Source organism: Rutidosis leptorrhynchoides, chromosome 2, assembly GCF_046630445.1.
Source record: "Rutidosis leptorrhynchoides isolate AG116_Rl617_1_P2 chromosome 2, CSIRO_AGI_Rlap_v1, whole genome shotgun sequence".
NCBI classification, from domain to species: domain Eukaryota; kingdom Viridiplantae; phylum Streptophyta; class Magnoliopsida; order Asterales; family Asteraceae; genus Rutidosis; species Rutidosis leptorrhynchoides.
Window position 1 is genome coordinate 408,417,808 of NC_092334.1, and position 6,988 is coordinate 408,424,795.

Here is a 6,988-nt window from a genome sequence, read left to right on the forward strand (position 1 = left end):
AGGGTGTAGTGACTTTCGGGAGGCCATAAATCCTAAACCGTAACTTGGATTAAGACGAGGTCTAAACAGAAAATCATATAATCGAACCGAACTAACTGAAAATCAACTTTCCAGTAGCCCAGGTAGTCTGATCAGTTCCAGAAACAGTAAGTAAAGGTGTTCCGGTGGGTTCTTGGTGCTTGATGCGCATCACGGTTCTCATCCTTGATGCGTATAGCCTCAAGTGTACAACTCCTTGATGGGTTTGCATCATCTTAACCAAGGTTTGAACATCATAACACTAGTATAAGTCTAAGATATGTAGCACAACTCACTTAAGAGTTGTATGTAGTTTGATGAACCAAAGTTACATCAAGATCTTAGATCCGACACATACATGAGTTCTACTAGTAATATTAAGCTACAAACTTGAAAGTAAACTAAATAATCAAGATCATAAGTTATAGAACTTAGATCTTAGCTAGATCTTAAAGATCCTAGACTAGAAAGTCTAGATCTAGTGTTCTTAAGTTAGATCCTAAGTTACAAAACTTGGATCTACACTTTAATGAAACCATAAGTTATGAAACTTAGATTTTCAACTTGAAAAATGTATGTAAGCTTGTAAGCTCTTATTTACAACATAATTAGAAGACCATAAGTTATAGAAACTTAGATCCAACACAAGTGTATGAAGTTATAACTAAAAAGTTATACTTCCATGTTCTTGAACTTATAAAGTTAACTTTTAGTTTCAAGAAATATGAGAAGAAGATTAACTAGTAATACTTGACTAAATTAACAACATCACAACTTTAAATAAATGAAATGAAGAAATAAATTAAATCTACAAGTAATAAGTTCATGGTTTTTCATACTTAGAAAGATTCAAGCCAAGGCTTTGATCTTTAGGAAAGTAAACCTTAAGTTTACAAACATGAACACAAGTATGATTTTAAAACTCATGAACTTTCTTTTTAACAAGTGTTATGGAGGAATCAAACTATAAACTTGATCCTCACTTGGTTCTTGTTTGTTCTTGAAATAACAAGATAATATGAAGAATAAAACTAGAAAGTTTGATTCTTAACAACAACAAACAACTACAAGTAATTAAACAACAAACAAAGACAAGTAAATGATGATTGATGGTGGTGGTTTTTGGACAAGAAAAAGAAAGAAAACCAAGCTTTGTTACTTACAAGTTTGAGAGAAAATGAGAGAGAAATGAAAGTGTGAAATGAAGAATACTAGTAAATAAATATACAAAAAAATTTGAAAATGAACTCCCTCACCCCTAGTGTTGGCCGACGGTTTGCATCAAAAAAAAGGAAGGAATCAAATGCACTTTCATGCATGGGGAGAAGGTGAGAGCTTGAAGTGGTATTAAAGTTAAATGGTGTGGGAAAATGGTGTAAGTATACTAGTAACAAGTCTTTCTAACCAAGCTAATTAATCTAGTTATATCTTAATGTAATACTTGCATGATAATGGGCTTACAAGTCCATTAAGAAGGTAGGGTGGGCTTCCAAGTCCATGTACATTAATAAAAGCCCAAGTCCAAGTAAGTATGCAATTAAAGAAATCAAGCCCAAGTAATTAACTAGTAACATTAGTTAATTAAAATGATTAATAATAAATAACCATGAATGTAAATAATATTCAAAAATATTATTCGTGAAAAGTACGTGTGTCACAAAGACAAGTCGGGCCATGAAAAGTTAAATACGGTAACAAGTAACACGTATAAGAACACGTTTATTAAAACGCAAGCATTAATAATAAATTATTAATAAATAAACGTTGGAAAATCCAGGGTCGTTACATTACCCACATGTTAAAGAAAATTTCGTCCCGAAATTTTAAGCTGAGGTAGATGGAGGAGTTGGGAAAATGTGAGGATACTTCGCATCATTTGATCCTCTCGCTCCCAGGTAAACTCAGGTCCTCGTTTGGCATTCCATCTTACTTGGACGATCGGAATCTTGTTGTGTTTCAAAGTTTTGACCTCACGGTCCATAATTTCGACAGGCTCTTCCACAAAGTGGAGTTTGTCATCAATCGTAAGTTCCTCCAATGGTATGACATGTTTCGGTTTAGCAAGACACTTCTTCAAATTTGATACGTGAAAAGTAGGATGAACTGAGCTCAATTGAGTTAGAAGATCCAAACGGTAAGCAACGGGTCCAACACGTTCCAATATTTCAAAAGGACTAATGTATCAAGGATTGTGCTTCCCACGTTTTCCAAAACAGATCACACCTTTCCAAGGCGTGACCTTCAACATTACACGGTCACCCACGTTGAATTCAAAGTATTTACGTTTAAGGTCGGCATAACTCTTTTGGTGATCACGGGCAGTCTTGAGTCTCGCTTGAATTTGGACAATCTTCTCAGTTGTTTCATGGACTATCTCGGGTCCGGTGATTTGCGTTTCGCCTACTTCGGCCCAACAAATAGGAGATCAGCATTTTTGGCCATACAACGCTTCAAAAGGTGCGGCATTAATACTCGAATGATAACTGTTGTTGTAAGAAAATTCGGCAAGCGGCAAATGCCTTTCCCAGGCCTTCCCGAAATCAATAACACATGCACGCAACATGTCCTCCAAATTCTGAATCGTGCGTTCACTTTGTCCATCGGTCTGTGGGTGATACGCAGTGCTCATGTCGAGGCGGGTTCCCATGGCTTCTTGTAAAGAACGCCAAAATCTAGAAGCAAAACGGGGATCGCGATCTGAGATGATCGATAAAGGTACACCATGACGAGATACAACCTCTTTAATGTATACTTTAGCGAGTCTCTCCATCGTATCCGTTTCCTTCATGGTTAAGAAGTGTGCAGATTTAGTAAGACGGTCAATAATAACCCAGATGGCATCGTATCCGCCCACCGTCTTTGGTAACTTCATAATGAAATCCATTGTTATCCTTTCCCACTTCCATTGCGGGATTTTCGGTTGTTGAAGTAATCCAGAGGGCTTCTGATGTTCGGCCTTAACTTTTGAGCAAGTCAAACACTTACCGACATAAGTTGCAGTATCCTTCTTAAGATTAGGCCACCAATACTATTTCTTAAGATCGTGGTACATTTTATCGGCTCCTGGATGAATCGAATATCTTGAATTGTGGGCTTCATCTAGTATAAGGTTCTGTAGATCTCCATAACGGGGTACCCAGATTCTTCCGGCATAGCATCGGAGTCCAGTCTCTTTAACTTCGAATCGAGAGACGAGAATGTTTAAGTATTCATGAGATATATTCTCCTCTTTGAGAGAATCATCTTGGGCTGCTCGGATCTGGCTATTGAGGTTCGAATGAATGGTGATGTGCAGTGTTCGGAACGAAGAGGTGCCATCCTCTCCTTTCGGCTCAAAGCGTCAGCTACAACATTGGCCTTGCCAGGGTGATAACGAAGTTCACAATCATAGTTGTTCAGCGTCTCGATCCATCGACGCTGTCTCATATTTAGTTGCTTCTGATCAAAGATGTGTTGGAGGCTTTTATGATCGGTGAAAATAGTGCTCTTTGTTCCATAAAGGTAGTGTCTCCACAGCTTTAATGAAAAGACAACGGCTCCAAGCTCGAGATCATGCGTTGTATAATTTCGCTCCTGAATCTTCAGTTGTCGGGAGGCATAAGCGATAACCTTTATTCGTTGCATCGGTACACAACTAAAACCACTTTTCGAAGCATCGCAATAAACGACGAAATCGTCACTGCCTTCAGGAAGTGATAAGATAGGTGCGGTGGTTAACTTCTTTTTCAAGGTTTGAAATGCAGATTCTTGTTCGGGTTCCCAAATGAACTTCTTCCCTTTGTGAGTCAGCGCGGTCAAAGGACGCACAATCAGAGAGAAACCTTCAATAAATCTTCGGTAGTAACCGGCGAGACCTAAAAATTGGCAGATGTGAGTTGGAGTAGTGGGGGTCTCCCACTTGCTGATAGCTTCAATCTTTGTGGGATCAACTTTGATACCTTGATCACTCACAACATGACCCAGAAATTGGACTTCCTTCAACCAAAATTCACACTTGAAGAATTTGGCGTAAAGTTACTCTTGTCTCAAGAGTTCAAGCACTAGTCGAAGATGTTGCTCATGTTCTTCTTAGCTTTTGGAGTAGATGAGGATATCATCTATGAAGACGAACTTATCCAAGTATGGCTTGCAGACACGATTCATGAGGTCCATGAACATGGCAGGTGTGTTGGTTAAACCGAATGGCATCACGAGAAACTCATAATGACCATAACGGGTTCTGAACGCAGTCTTCATCACGTCGCTCTTTTTCACCCTCAACTGGTGATAACCGGATCGCAAATCGATCTTAGAGTAAACGATCGATCCTTGTAGTTGATCAAAAAGATCGTCAATTCGGGGAAGAGGATACCGATTCTTGATCGTCAATTTGTTGAGTTCACGGTAGTCGATACACATGCGGAAGGATCCGTCCTTCTTCTTCACAAATAAAACAGGTGCGCCCCAAGGCGAGAAACTTGGTTGGATAAATCCACGGTCTAACAGTTCTTGTAGTTGGCTCTGCAACTCTTGCATTTCGGAAGGTGCGAGTCGAAAAGGTGCGCGAGCTACAGGTGCAGCCCCTGGCACTAAGTCGATCTGAAACTCCACTGCTCTTGGTGGGTAATCCAGGCAATTCTTCCGGAAAGACATCGGAAAATTCGTTCACGATTCGTACGTCATCCACGCTCTTCACCTCAGTTTCTAACGTTTTCACATGTGCCAAAACAGCAAGACGTCCTTTCTTCATGATCTTTTGCTCTTTCATGCTACTAATGAGATTCAGTCTCGAGCTACATCTCTCTCTGTAAATAATCAGTGGCTCACCGTCTCTGTGTGGTATACAAAGAGCTTTATCTTCACAGATAATGTCGGCCCTTATCTTGGTCAACCAGTCCATACCTACAATAGCATCAAAGCTTCCCAATTTAATGGGTATCAAGTCAATCTCGAAATCCACACTAGCTATATTGATAATAGCTCCTCGGCTAATTTGGTCAACTTTCTTAAGTTTACCATTGGCTACCTCAATAAGCATACTCTCCTTTAAAGGAACTAACGACCAGTTTATCTTAGAGCAAAAGTGTCTACATACATAACTTCTATCGGCACCAGTATCAAATATGATAGAAGCTAATAGATTGTTGATAATGAAAATACCTGTAACCAAGTCGGGGTTCTCACGGGCATCCCTTGCGTTTACATTGAAAGCTCTGCCACGCGGTGGTCCACCGTCCTTTCGCTTATTGGGACACTCATTTCTGAAGTGGCCCGTTTGTCCGCATTTATAACACTTTCTCGGTCCAGTAGGGTTTGGCTTCCCAGTCATGGTGGTGATCTTGTAGTCCTTGCCAATATGCCCGGTCCTTTTGCACTTTTCACAGGCAACATTACAGTACCCGGTATGATGCTTGTAGCACCTATTGCACTGTGGCAGACTACCCTTATAGTTGGGGTTCGAGTTGGTGTTCGGATTGGGGTTCCTCCCATCGTTGTGCCTCTTAGGGGAGGTTTGATCATAGGCTCTTCCCTTGTTGTTGTCCCACTTACGCTTCTCACTGCTAACCCCCGATTAGGATTTTGCTTTTTCCGGCTCATCGCTGATAATTTTGTTCATTAAGGTGTGCGCCATGCGCATTGCTTCTGGGACATCAGCTGGCTTAGAAGAGGTGACATTTCCCTTAATGGACTTAGGAAGTCCCCACAAGTACCTCTCCATCCACTTAAACTCCGGGGTAACCATCGTTGGACACATTAGAGCTAATTCCAGATACCTACGGTTATAATCATCAAGATCGTTTCCCACAACCTTCAACTGCTAAAACTTGGCCTCCATTTTCTGTATCTCTGTCCTGGGGAAATACTCCTCAATCATGTCCCCTTTAAATTCTTCCCACGGAGTGGCATAAGCCTCGTCAATACCCTTGGCTTGAGCAAGTGTGTTCCACCAGGTTAGTGCGCCGTCCGACAGCGTACATGAGGCATACTTGGTTTTGTTTGTCTCTGAGCAGTTGCTTACACGGAACACAGATTCTAATTTCTCAAACCACCTAGTGAGACCAACTGGCCCCTCAGTACCACTAAAGTTGTGGGGCTTGTAGCATTGGAATTCCTTATAAGTACACCCATTACGAATGGGCTGGTTAACTGGTGGGGCTTGGGGGTTCATTTCCGCTAAAGCTGCGACTACTCGTTCGGTGATCATTTCTTCGATTTGTGCTGCTGTGGGCGTTGATCTTCCGTTGGCCATTGATGTTCTAAACATAATTTTTGACTCAAGTCAAAATCCAGTATTCAAATAATAATAATAATACAGTATATGGTTACCAATGTGGAATCAACACGTCACATGTTAATTAAGTAACGCAAATAGATTCAGATACCACAAAATCATCATACAGTAACGTAAATAGAATAACATGCAAGAATTAAACAACACAAAGTTCCATTCATTAATAATAAGTTGCATACATCCGCATAGGTTCGTACAGTACATAAATAATACATGAAACTATAAACGAGATTACATAATGAAATCTACTACAAATGTCCTATGGTGATGGTGGGTAAAGGATCTCCATCATGTGGGACACCTAGTCCTCGAGCTCAGTTACCCGAGTAAGGAGGATATCCACCTCCCTCATCAGTTCCTCGACAGCGGGAGAGGCTGATGGAGCAGGCGGTGCTGATGGTATAGGTGAAGCTGGTGGAGCTGGTGGTGCAGACGGTCCGGCACTAGAAGTAGATGCTGTGTAATGGGGAGTCTTACGTATGAATGGATCAGCAGGATACGGCACAAGCCGCTTACGGGCAGTAACTCTAACCTTCAGTCCATGTGCGTTAACGAACGATCTACCTCTGTTAACCCCTGGAATAAAAGTACCGTCGAAACGATACCGCTTCTTCGGCGGGGTGGAGGGTGGCTGCACGGGTGCTTCCTCGGGATCCTCGTCACTGGAGTCATCAGAGGATGAGTCGTCAGATGATGAGT